Raw genomic sequence first — 13,694 nt, 5'->3', positions numbered from 1 at the left:
TGCTTGTCTGTGGTTTGTGGTCATCACTGAAGAAAGATCAAGATGCTAGCACGCTGTAGCTAGGTGTTAAATACTGTCATGTTGTACAATATGAGGATTGTACTTGCCATGACGATCTTCTGAGACAAGTGGAGAAAACACAAGTGTGCTTAGTTATGCTGCAGAGGGAGAGCCCTGACTGGGGAGGACACAGTGCTAAAATGAGCATTGGGAGGTATCCTAGGAAGACGGGATCCCTGAGCTCTCCTTCGCCCAAGGAGGGCGCATCTCTGATTTGTACCTCCCTGAAGGTTGTATATCAGTTTCCCTGCACATGCTGGCTCAAAAGGAGGGATGCCCTTCCTCTGCTTTGGTCCCTTTGAAATGCTGCACAGGCTAATGGAGGGGAAAGGGGGCAGAGCTGTCCCAGCTCAGAGAGGAAAAGTCTCTGTGCCCCCCTTCCCTCAGCCCCATGGCTCACAGGTGGACTAGGCACAACAGCTACAAAAAATTGTCATCTTATAAGATAGAGCTGGTGGTTTTTCTGTTTCTTGCAATGCGAGAAAGTTAATCATTGAAGCACACTGGTCACCAAATTAGTGGAAGTTTTTGCAAATAAAGAATGAGGGCCAAATTCTGATCTCGGTCATTAATCCTGACCTCGTATCAGTTACCCCTGGATCTAATAACACGTCAATGAGAAGAAATGGTAACCCTCGGTTGCTACCTCAAGAAGCCTGCATGGTGCATGTATCCGGAATAAGATCAAATGTAACACTGCAAAAAAGTGCCATTCTGGCCGTGCTAGCTTCCTTTCACCTTCTCAGACCAGGTGATCATGTGCTCCAGAGCCAAAAGCAGATGCTGCGCCTCTTTTGAAAGTGGCAGGGACCAGCGTGTTTTTAAAAGAGGACGCCAGCTCCTTTTAGGATGCAGCTGGGGTGGGCAGGAGCCAGCCCTGCTAATTGCTGGGGGATCTCTGCTCCCAGGAGCATCCTCCTCCTGCTGGCTGCTGCCTCTGCCACTGCCCCAGCTCCCCACTTCTGCTGGGTGGCTGTGCCCTCTGGTGGAGCCTGCGGTTTGGACACTGCTGCCTAAGGACCAGCCCCCAAACCAGGCTTGGGCAAAGGTGCCAGTCAGTGCTAAAGTCCAGGGAAGCCATCCACAGCCCCCCTTCCCTCCTACCAGCCTCTGCCCCCGAGGGCCAGGTAGGCTGTGCTTCCCTAGGCTGCTGCTTCAGGGATGGGGCGACTGTGCCACTTTTAAGTGCCTCTTGGTTGCAATGGTGTCACTGGTGGATGCGGGAGGGTCGCTGGTTAAACCCCCCACCAACCCTAGGGGCAGGCAACTGAGCTCCGGCGCCCTGCTCCCAGGTGAGTTTTAGGCACAGAAAGCAGAAACAGTCTCTGTTGGTGCCTCTCTTCTCCAGTGGGGGTTTAATTAATTCCTGCACTCTGTACAGCAATTTCCAGCCTGCTAGCACACTTTCGTTCCCGCTGCCCACTCCATCTCTCTCCTGCATTGAATAGAGGGAAAGCAAGCGTCAGTCGTGGGACTGGGAAACCCTGATAAGTGGGACCTGCTGCCGAGCTAGCTCATAGTGTTGCTTCCTCCTCGATTTGGCAGAGAGAATCAAGACTGTTGCACCAAGAAGTAATTTGGAGTTCGGCTCTGTAAGATGCGGACTGTGGGAGGCTTTTGTCAAGGCTTCACTGGATGTTTGAGCTGTGCTGAGTTTGTCACTCAGTACCACCTTTTGTGCTGTCCTGAGTATTGTTAGGTACTTGCAAGCTATTTCCTTCTGTGCAGGGAAACACAGCTCACGCAGAGTTAAACAAAGCAGACAGATACAGCAAACACAATGCTCTGCCTGTGCGACTTATTGCTTATAAACCTTAGGGGAATGAATCTAGTGAAATGTGTTCTACTGAAGGATGTCCTACTCTGGAAAATGGTTAGGTAGGAAGAGGGGCACAAAGTGGATGAAGGTAATTCATGAAATTCATTTCCTAATAAGAGAGAGATTTGGGTGAGGGCCAGAATTACTGGGGCAGATTTTTACCGAGGGTCAACCACTTTAGCTGTGTGGAAGTCAGCGGAGGTAGGGCAGGTTACATCAGCTGGTCCGAGTCTGCTATGAACTCCATCACAGGTTTTTCCTCTGCTGACTGCAATGTAGGGAAGGACTCTATTTCACCTTCACATCCAGCACAAACATCCCAAATCATGTTTTCATTAAATGGTTTTGCAAAGGCCTCCTAGAGACCAAAGTGAATAATAAAAAGTGTTACTGACTTAGTCTCTCTGAGATGCCTTTATTGATGCACGTGATCTGCATTTTGGGGATAGTTTCTGCTCTCACATACAAGAAGGGGTGTGGGACCACCTTGAATTTACCTTAGAATAGTAAAGCGTTTTCAAAGGATGACTCCTCGTAGGGAAATTGTGCTCCATGAAAGTTAATATTCATGCACACACACAATTACTATGGTCTATGCATAGCAATGGGAGAGATTTCGATCCAATTGCAGAGTGATACTGGAAAATCCTCCCATATTAATAGCGTTCTGGCATCTATAAATGAAAGCTTCCAGACTGACTGGTTGTGGACAGTCTAAAGCGTCCCCTCAGGAGCCCTGAAGCCAGTGCTCTGTGTGTCCATGCTGGGGTTGGTGCCTAGGTAAACAGATCTTGTAGCGTATCAGGCCCACAGCTTACGTATGTCACCGTCGCTGTTTCACTCGGATAAATGGGAAACACAGACATATTTTTTCTATATTTGTTCTTCAGTGCTCTGATAATAGCAGTCTTTTAGGAATTTTTTGCTGGTGGTTTTCTCCTACAGACTTTCCAGTTTTGTTTTATTTCCCAATTTAGTGACCTGAAACCTGTCACCTCTCAATTCACCCAGAACTAGTAAGCCTTGATTTTGGAATAGTTGAGGGAATAAAGGTGACAAACAGCACTACATACTGTATAGAATACATTGTTACTCTAAAAATTTAATAAAATAAAATAAACAAATACCAAACAGAGCAGAAAGAAATCACATCTTTCTACCCATCTGCACATACATGCCCCAGAACCTTTCAACCACACTTGGCATTTTGTACTTCTACATCACAAATTTTTCCAAGCACATTGGCCTAAATACATTCTCGGTATAACTCCAGTGACATTAATGACTGGCTTTCACAAGGGCTACATTTAACCTCAAAGGCCTGATGCACTTGTTGAGATCAGCACTGCTTGAAGGAAATCCTCATCATTTTGAGTCTCAGGCAAAGTGGTCAGACTGGCTGTGAGACCGTACTTTTGATTTGTATCGCCTGGCTGGACCCTTGGAAATTTCCTGTGAAACGCTACACCCAAGTGCATTTAGAATAAAGCCCTGAACTTCCATAAAAGCTCCTAGACTTTATCTTTTGGCCCTTACTCTTGTGTTGTGATGGCCAGGAAGATGATCTGGAGTCAAATCAAGCCCCTTCTGAAATCAACAGCAAAACTCTTCTCATCTCCTGTTTTCTCCGCAGGGGAGCCTATGCTCTGAACTAGAAGACAAAGAGCAGGGACAAAAACTACTGAGGATCCGGGAAGAGAGGAGAGAAAGGAAACTGGAGGAAAAGGGGAATTATTCTTGGAAGAGTGATGAACAACTGTATTCATTCAACTTTGTCACCACTGATATTGTGCATAGAAATACTTAATGAAAATTTTTTTTTTCTACGTCTGTGTTTTAAACGACCATGCACGTTACTTTACCATACACCTTATTAAAGGTAAACAACATTTACCTCTAATGTAAAATATCTCCTAGGTATTTTGTAAAATACAATGTAGCAAGCAACAAAATAGTACTTTGTATATTGTTACCTGTTTGTAACACTGCAATGAAGTAGGACCAGAGATCGATTCAGTGCTGTATATACCTGCATATATCATGGGTAATACAGACACGCCTTTTATTTTTGACAGCTGAAACTAAGGACAGTTTTCCTACTGCCTTTTGAAAGGCATTCATCTGCAATTTCAGCCTGGAAGGTCACCACCCTTTTTTTCTAACAGGACAAACCCTCTCTGCAAAAAAGCTGTGTGGTAGCTCAAGCTGCAGGGAAGACTGAGTCCAAGTACAGTATGATGACGGAAATGCAGGTTTCGGACTTTTATAGCGTATCTGTAGCCCCTGTGCTCCTGCTGGCCATAATAATCTCCGCCTTACTCCAGCATCTGTTTCTTCACTTTCTTCTCCTTTTCAGAGCCTGGCTGACAAATGGTGACTTCAGTCAGATGTTAAGGAACTGAAGCCATGACCTGTTTGTTGATATCTCATTTATTCAAATAATTCATAAATACAAGTCGCATAAGGACCTTAACTGCAGAAGACACTTCAAGGGCAAATCCTGCTCTATAGATTATAAGCACACCTCACCACCTAGGTAGAAATATTTCTTGGATCTTCCGTTAAGATTTGTCTAATTTGACCAAAGCAAGTGCTAATGCTTTTTAAACCCATCTGTCTTTACCGAAATCAAATCTTCAAACATGCAATGTGTCCTTTTTATAACACCTTTTCTTCAACATCTAAAAGTATTTCAGATCAGAAATCATTTTCAGTTAAATAGAAAGAAATAAAAAATAAAAAGGAGTGCAAATTTATGAGCAGTAACATTAGAGCCAGGCATAGACATGTGGGATCTCTCTAGACTACAGCATGAGCACAGTTGTACCATAAACATTAATTATGGGGGGGGGGGGGGGGGGGAAAGGCAAGGCTGGATGAAATTTTGTTAGCAAACACAGCTAAGTGTAATAGAGAATTCAGTCTCAGGTGATCACACATGAATTCAGCTGAATTAGGTTGGATCCTGCGCTCCCCTCTGCCCCCAATAACTTATTTTAGGATATACAAAATTCCATCTCAAGACCTTTGAAACCTAAAGGTTCAAATTTTCATTCTGAAAAGGTTTTCCTTTTTGCTTTTCAGCTCAAAATTAAAGGCTACAGTTACCAGAAAACCAGAGAAATACTCATTTGTGGTTCCATTCTTTTATTTGGGGGAAAAAAAAGACCATTGTAGACCAGCCTCAAGCTCATTGCTTCTGTTCCCAATGTCTCTCTGGCCCTGCATGCCTGCCGTGGCGTCCCTGCAGTGCCACTGGCACTCCTCTCCTGCCTTCCTCATGGCTTGTGCATGCCTCAGGCCCCTGCTACTACCCTGGATCTTTCAGCCCGCACTGTAGATATTACAACAGCAAGCACTGACCAGCTTTAACTGTGCATTTCCTTTCTGGTTCTTCTGCTCTCTTGTGAAAAGGAGTCCTTTTACTCTGTCTTTCCACGTCAGATTGCTGGGAATAGGTACTGCCAGAGCCAGCACTGAAACATTTCTTCTTCCCTGTACGCGAATGTACCTAATTAAACCAGCATGCAGGTACAGCTATAATTTGTGAGGTGTGCACTGAAGCGTGCAGGCAATGATCCCGGCATCGTATCTGACAAGCAGAACAATAAGGTGCTCTCCTGTGCAGCTCAGCCGCCGACAACTTTCTCAGCTCTGCCAGGAAAATCAGCAACCCAGATTTTACAAAGGAGGGTTTTGCTGCCAAAGGTGCCAGGCTTTTAAGAGCTACATGAAAGCACCTGGGAACTGGCAGAGTTGAGGAACTGTTATGTTCCTACTGCATTATGATGGGATACTCAGTCTGTAAGGGTTATGGTTATAAGGAGCCATAGAGTTAGAAGGTTGTGGGGGAAACCATGTTTTTCTCCACTGAATGCAGGAGCTGAAGCAAGCAATAGCTTTAATGGGTACCTCAATTCCTCTTAAGTGCTGAGGGAAGCAAACATATTTTCCATTTCATTTAATAATAGTGGGTTCCTGTTTGAATTGGTCAGTATTTCCTGAATGTCAACTTTTAAGACAAAATGCTAGGTGGCATTTGAATTTTGGCACAGAAAGCATGTTTTTACTCATTCTGCAAAGGTCTGTGGGTATTATTTTTTACAGCCAGATTCCTTGCACACTTGCAAATGAAATGGACTCCTTCTTCTCACTATTATTGCACTGGCATTTTCCCTTCAGCGAGGCAGCAAGGTGTCCTTGAGGGTCTCGGACTTCAGGACCAAAGGCCGTCTAGAGAAAAGAAATAGTAAAAGACATGTGCATGATCCTACTGGCCTCCACAAGTGGAAAGGCAGATCAGTTTCCAGCTACAACTGTTCCTTGAAAGCAGAAGTAAAGCCAGTCATGGTGATCTCTGGGATCTGGACATTCATCTCATCGGAGCCGGGTTGCCAGCGTTGGCCATGTGTGCCAGCAGGCAGTTGTCAGAGTGATGCACTCTGGTCACTAACAGCTGGGATTATATTTAAACCAACGACCTAATGGAAAGATTTTGCCTTCTGCTATTCCCTGAAATGACCTGAGAAACCTGAAGTTTCATGAGAAGCTTCACTGCTGTTAATAAGGCTCATCAATGGTGAAGTTGAGGCAAACACCTTCCGTTATTAGTTTTTTATTCCTTAATGGAAGCTGGTCACTGTTGTAAGAACTCCCTCCTCCTGTATTTTGCACTGCACACTAACTGTTGTGCATGACTTTGTGAGAGATGATGAGTGTGTTGCTTAAACGCTTATTTTGTTTCTAATTTCATTAAGGTATTCTGGGAACATTTCCAATCCATTTGCTGTATCTGTTGTCTTTGCATTCCCAGGTAACATAGTTAGTTACAGCAATGTAACTAAGAAGGAAAAAGATCCACCATTTGATCTCAGCTTCTTTTGTCAGGCTCAGAAATACATATTCTTTCTAACTTACCTCTAAGCACAAAATAGTAACAATTAAAGGCCTTAGGAGAAATCAGTCTGAAATACCCTCTGTCCCACCTTCTGCTCAACGGGGAGAGGGGAGGTCTACACACCACAGTTGCTATTTCAGTACAAATCACACTATTACGTACTGGGTTTAGCAATAGCAGCAAATCAAAAAGCATAGTATTCCTATTATACAAATACAAGTATCCACATAACTTCAGCAATAAAATGACCAAGCCTAGCATATACCCCTTATGCTAACTACAGCTGATCCCTGATAATTAATCCAAGTTGAAGTCTGCTGCCTCACAGGTATAGGATATTATTCTTCTGAGGGATTTTTTGATGTACCTAAGTCTCAACATTTGAGTGACTACTGCATCTACCTGACTGTGCAAGCAAGAAATCGGGTCTGCACTCTTAGGCAAAACCACGATTTTGCTTCTTCCTGAATTCAGTCTGTCCCAGGTCTAGTAAACAGCTGAATGCAAATGACTGGGCAAAGGATGGTATCCACCAAGAAATGTGGAGGACAGCAGCACCTTTAAGATTGTAAAAGTCCATGTTCTAGTTTCAGTATCTCTGAATTTTGCACAGTCCTCACTTAGGCCTTTAATTATTACACTTAAAAAGCAAGTTAGTAAGATGCACAGTGCTTCTCCAGGAGCAACGGTAGCTATAATCACACAGACACAATTTATGCACTTACACATTTACAAAAACCTTTCAGTGATTCTGACAGGAGGCAGGCGCTTGGATTCCGTAACGAGGCGGCGGCTTACAAATATTTATTTTTTCCTTTGGTACCTATCTTGTCTGCTTTAATTGGCTGCTTGGGAATGCACTTGGAAACCTGGCAGCAGAGCACTGACACGCCACCTCCTTCGCTGTGGCACTCTGAGGCGCGGGTGGATGCCATCAAAAACGTTTGCTTTTTAAACTCAAGTGGCAGTGGGGGAAAGTTGGAAGAAGACCGATAAGGACCGATAAGGCCTATACACATGATCCTATGCAAGAACTTCAATTTCTCTTCCTCTCCTTTCCCTGCTCTTGTCTGCTTGGGATCTACCTTCTTTGAGGTAGAGGGTATTTTTTCTTAGGTGCTCTTATATTACGTAGCATAGCGGGACTGCCATACAGAATAATAATAACAATAACAACAACGACGATGACGACGACGACGACATAAGGCTGTCCTGGAAAAAACCACTGACGTCCCATGAACCTGAATTCTCCTGCAATAAATACAGTTACTTCCTCCAGAGCTGAATTTGGCCTATTTTGGAAGATACTGAAACAGGAAAATAACCTAATTTCTTGGGGTATGAGCATTCCAGTGGGAAAGTTTGCAGTCATTACCTTTTAAAAATTAGGCTAAGAATTTTTCTCTTTGACATTTTCTAATGAAAGTTGATAATCAGTAATTTTAGCCGTCTTCTGGTAAGATTAGAACCACCGGGGGGAGGGCAGAACAGAGAAAACTCTCTTCTCACTACAAGTTGCTGAATTAACTGAACCTGAAATGCTTTGCAAATGTGTGCCCATGCCAGTGAAATTTAGAAAGCAAGCAAGCAAGATTTCTTTGGCAGATTTCTTGCTTGTCCCACTTCCCCGTCACTTGGCAGCTCTCTTCCCTGTGAAAAAGATGCCAGGGAAGATAGTCTGCCTGGCATACAGATCCCTGGCAGGCCAAAATTTTGGGGACTTCCGGGACTGAATGCTCTAGCAGAGTCTGCTATGCGGATGACATTAGTCAAGGGTAAGGATGCCTTCAGTGCTGACATGGGGGATTCAAAATGTTTTGGTTTTCCACTTGAATTAAGGTAAAACCAAACTGTGAAATCTCCAAATCCTCGAAGGCATAGAATTACATTTCTCCTCATAGATTTCTACTTTTGGACAAGTCACTAATTACATTAATAAGGGATTTCTGAATGATGGTCAGAAAGGCAATTAGAAATAGTCTGCAATTGTAAAAGCTTGGCTTTCACTATGAAAGGCTCCCCTGCTTGTCAGCAAACCCCTCCATTCAGCATACTGTATTTAAAAACACAGAGTGCTTGCATAGGTCTGATTTTTTCCTCTATTTAAAGGTTAATCAACCATAGCAAAACAGAATTTCCCCTCCATAACAATGGCAACAAGATGACAAAATCATTTTATTTTCCCTTGTTATTTTCTTCCAGTGGCAAAGCTGTTAGCACTGCCTGGACAATAAAATAGCAGGATTTATTAACTAATGCTAACAAAACCTAATAGTTACAGGAAAATTGCTGAATGAGTAGCAAGACCATGCAAATATTACTGTTAATGGAGTATTCTAGCTGCTACAGAATTTGAGCAAAAAGAGGTATGATTGCTTTATACTGCCTCTGAGCAACTGCTAATTGCACCCTCTAGTTATAAGCATGCTTCCTTAGCTAGTCTAGAGGGTAGGTATGTAATGAGAGCGAGCTGTAATGTTAACTCAACGCAACAAGTATGCCACATCTTTTTGTTTCAAGGACACTTACATCTTGCAGGTGTCCAGTCAACGGCTGCGTAAACTGTCTGCTACTGGTCCAGTGCCAGTGCGGATGCATCCGTCTGCTTCAGCAGCTGCAAACAATCTAGGGGCAACACAGAGGTCTGTGTAGCTATGAATATTACCACGCTATGGCTGAATCTGTGAATAATAGATACCGTAACTGTTTGTGGCAGATCTGAAAACTGATGAAATTGTGACTGATGATGCAATAGAAGTTGCTGCTGTGGAGGGAGCAGCAATTCGGCATTGTGGTCCCATGACAAGTTTGTGGCCTCATCAGTATGTAGGGCAAAGCAGCTGCTGTAATCGCAAATGACGGCTTGGGGTTCCTGGGCTCCTGAGGTCTCCGAGAAGACTCGCAATTCACAGGCTGGCCTAGTTTCCCCCTCTACCGGAAAGGAGGAGCTCATATGCCAATGCTTGCCTCAGCAATGGTGGGGAATATCAATCCTGAAGTCCCCTAAGTGATGAGGAAAGTTCTCCCAATCACTGCTCGCCCCAACCAGGAGGTATCAGGGTAATCCATTAGCGATGTTCAAAAAGGCAAGAAGAGCCTGAGCTGTGTGCTGTGCTGCTAGGGGTCACATTCGTACCAAACCAGCACAGGATGGCTGTCTGCTACCTCTTACGGGAGGAAACAATGCTTCTCCGTGCAACTCCCATCAACCTCATATCAGACATTCTCCTGCTTTTCCCTCCCTGAAATCAATTTGGGTATCATAATTTTTTTAAACTATTAAACATTGCGGATAGTTTGAAAATATCTACTTCATCTGTTTTTCAAAGCACCTGCTGCGTTTTCTCACATATATTAGACAGGCATTAGGTGGCAGTATGGACTGGAGACTTCAGCATGGGGCAATGGGCAAGATACTCCTATTCCTGATTTCAGCTGTAACATGGAAAGATTCTCTAAACTTTCTTCTCTGTCTGAAAAATGGAGGTGTAAGTAATGACCCACTGATGTCCTGTGAGAATTAATTAGCTAATGTCTTGACAGAGCTCTGTGCATGAAAAATGTACTCCATGAGTAGAGAAGTAGTCAAGTAGAGAATTTTTCTTTGACATCAGTTTAATGTCACACATTGTGTCCTTGATTCCTGCAGTGACACATTTGATCCATAATTCAGCCCATACATTCTCAACTATTCTATTTTTAGATTTCAGAGAGATTCAGATAGGAATTTATAGCTAAATCTAACTTCCCAAACCATAGTCTGACAGGACTGATCAGAGCTAAGTACACAGTAGTTAGTGAAGAGCTGACAAAGTGCTTTCATAAAGTCATTGCAAGTTAAAGATGGAAAAAGCCTAGTGGGTCATCTAATCCATCTCCCTGCCTTTGAAAGGTTTTTCTTTATTGCACATTTTGCTAGTGCTGTATCTAAGCTGGTGAAAATGTCATTAGAAATTTTCTAGGGAAATCCCTTGTCTGACAACCAAGGAAGGCCCAGATTTCCAGATCAGTTTCAGCTTCATTTTCCCCCAGTTTCAGCCAATAACTTCCAGCAACATGCCTCAAACTAATCCACATCACTTTTCCACGTGCGAAGGGGAGTTTGGCTAAAGCCAGTCTAATATCAAAATACCCCAGATAAATTCTGATCCAAACATACCTCGACCCACATCTGGGTCCTGGTCAAACTCACTTCAGTGACTCCAAAACTGCCTTATATTATTGATATTTCAACTTGCAGAGGGGTATTTCTGTTCCCAGGAAAGCAGAATATCAGCAGGGCAACTTTACCTTATGCTGTGCCTGGGAACTGGCAGCAGACCTTCCTACAGGTAGACCCTAGACTCTGAGCTTGTGTTTTTACATCTGAAATGCAGAACTAACACCATCTTTTATGCCACCGTATCACACTGCAGACTCATTTCACTGGCTCTGTGCTCCCATCTTTGCACATTTCTTATCTTTCAGCCTAGCTGCTCTGAACGATTTTTCCTTCCTTTGGATTATTTCCATCTCTTCCTCTGCCTCAATGAGTTAATTTACATATTTTCACCCCGAATCTCACACTGTTATTCTATGCCCATGTTGTTATCCTCTACAGCTTTTTTGTCTCTTCTTTTCTATTTCCTCCAGGGCAGTTATACTTTCACATCATCTGCAGTTTCCCTTACTTTCACATTAATGAGGACACCTGCATAAAAAGCAAGCCTAACACAAATCCCTACCTCATTCATTTTCCTTTTAGGATTCATTTCACCCTCAAGTGTTTGTGTGAAACCCCACTCCTCTCAGACCTCCTGGCATGGCAGGAAGTTACTTGGCTTCTCTACTACTCTCATTGCTCCACACTCTACCCGTGTTATTTGCCCAACAAACCCTGTTCACTTCCAATATTGGATTCCTTTTTCATTTTAGCTTCAAACACTGGAACCTTCTTATATCTTTCATGACAGCTGGTGTGCTGCAAAGTGCCTGTTTTCGATGTACATGTGAGCAGTCTAGAACAATTTTCTCAACATTCAAAGCAGTGCAAAGAATTGATTTTAGGTAAGACCCTGACCCCGTGCTTGTACTTATGAGTGTGTGAATGATCATGCAATTTTAACTCACGTATTGTTTGAAATACTCTCAGTAGTTTTCTCAGATTCATAGCTCCTGAGGTCAACAGGGATGATTCTTGAGCAGCACTCCCCCATGTTAGCTCTCATTTAAGTGTACCTGTAAGACAAAAAAACCAAAAGTTTTACAAATTGCCACCATAAATCTTAATGAGAGCCTCACTGTTAAATCCTGTGTCTTATTTCTAGTCCCATTTTTCTGGCTTCAAGACTGCAGACACCCATCACCAAAGATTTCCTCCCTTGTAAGCTCTTATGGACTGCAAATAAGTCACCCTTTAAGTTTCTTTTTATAAAATAGATGCTAGCTCCTAGATCCAGGATGTTCTGCCCATAATAAATATTTTCCAGTTTTTAATTGTTCTCATAGCTCTTCTCTGAACCCATTTCAGTTTGCCAATATCCTTCTTGAACTGCAGATGACCGAACTGGACACAGTATTCCATTAGTGCTCTCTCCAGTGCCAACACAAATATCATCACTTGACTGAGCTTTGAGCTACCTCTGTTTATACAGCCAAGGACTGCATTAGACACTACCCTGACAAGGAGGAGCTTATTACCCAAGCAGCTCAAATCACCCTTCCAATCCTTTACAGAGATGCGGCTTTCTGGGATGCAGGAAGCTTTCCTCTGCTCATTTTTACTCTAAATTGCACCCAGATCATGTATCTGTGTAATAAACTCCAGGTTAAGGCCTACATTGTTTAGCTTATTCTCAGTTTCTCCAGAGAACCATGTCGTTCTGTATGGCTTTTACAAAGCCCAACATTGCTGTCGTTGTAAACCTTATTGGTTAGTGGGAGTTAGTCAATGGCCAAGAAGCAGTTACCAGCTGACCACTCTAGAAGCAGATATGCTTGTTCATGGTTACCTGCTTATAGCCATGACTGATGACCTGTCATCCACCTTACTTTTAAGATGTGCTATGGTAATTTTGTGGCATTCTTATTTATTATTCAAAATATTATGTAAGATCTAGTCAATGTCTTACCAGATGTCTAAGTACATTATAGCCCCAATGCTATCCAAATTTATCCTACCTTTATCTAGCAATCTACTCCAAATATGAAACTATCCATTTAAGCTCTTTAATAAATAGTAAGAAGTAATAATTATAAACCCATTAATTCTCCCCTCTATTTTCTTATTGCATCCCATTTAAAATATTTTACCCAGAGTGAGTGTCAGAATGAGAAATAGCAGCTGAAAGCATCTGGATCGTGCCATCTTCTGATTGTAAACATTGGCATAGCGCTGGAGATTCTTCTTTGTCTAAAGAGTTATTTAAAATTCATCCTAGAAATACCAAGGTCCTCAACCAGCTCATTTAAAACTCCTGGATGTCAAGAATGCAAAATAGTTTCTTTCTCCCATTTTAATGGAGATTTCTAACAAAGTTTTTGTCTAAGATGTCTCAGACTTGTCTGGGAACACAGAGAGACTGTCTAACAAAACTATCACTGATAGTTTTATGTTTCGGGTAGGTGACCTCAAGATTTCTTGGCATTGCCACTTACCCGTGGAAGCAGCAGTGTCCCCATTGCATCTGTATTCTCTTTCTGGGACTAATCCCCTCTAAACCATCAAACTGGCATTTTTGCTCGGGTATCATACTTGCAAAACGAGCTCTCCCAGGTGTTCCCTGAACAAACACGCCAGGCATCTCCCAACAGCCCGTTTAGTCTGGGCCTTGCACAAAGCTCAGTGCGGGGTCTGAGGCCTGCATACACCCTTTCCAGGGAGGTGACCTGTGGTGTGAAAGGCAAAGGCACCAGCTCCTTGGGGCTTTTCTGTTTGAT

This window comes from Accipiter gentilis, chromosome 12 (genome assembly GCF_929443795.1).
Source record: "Accipiter gentilis chromosome 12, bAccGen1.1, whole genome shotgun sequence".
NCBI lineage: Eukaryota > Metazoa > Chordata > Aves > Accipitriformes > Accipitridae > Astur > Astur gentilis.
The sequence above is the reverse complement of the archived record's forward strand: the minus strand, read 5'-3'. Positions refer to the sequence as shown.